The following is a 256-nucleotide window of genomic DNA, read 5'->3' on the forward strand; positions in this document are numbered from 1 at the left end:
GATAGATAGATAGATAGATAGATAGATAGATAGATATACACACATTCATATACACACTTGCCCCTATTCTGGAGTAACCTGTCCATTGATACATCGTAGGTCCAATCAAATCCGAAAGATCTAAAATATTACAATCAAGTCTGAACATTTGTGTCATTTAAGAAATCGATTTTCTATTCCCAACGTTATTGAGATCTGCGTCTTTTGTTCTTGGACACGTGGTTTATCGCTATGTGTGTGTGAGTGTGTGCGTGTT

The sequence above is a fragment of the Octopus bimaculoides genome, chromosome 1 (genome assembly GCF_001194135.2).
Source record: "Octopus bimaculoides isolate UCB-OBI-ISO-001 chromosome 1, ASM119413v2, whole genome shotgun sequence".
NCBI classification, from domain to species: domain Eukaryota; kingdom Metazoa; phylum Mollusca; class Cephalopoda; order Octopoda; family Octopodidae; genus Octopus; species Octopus bimaculoides.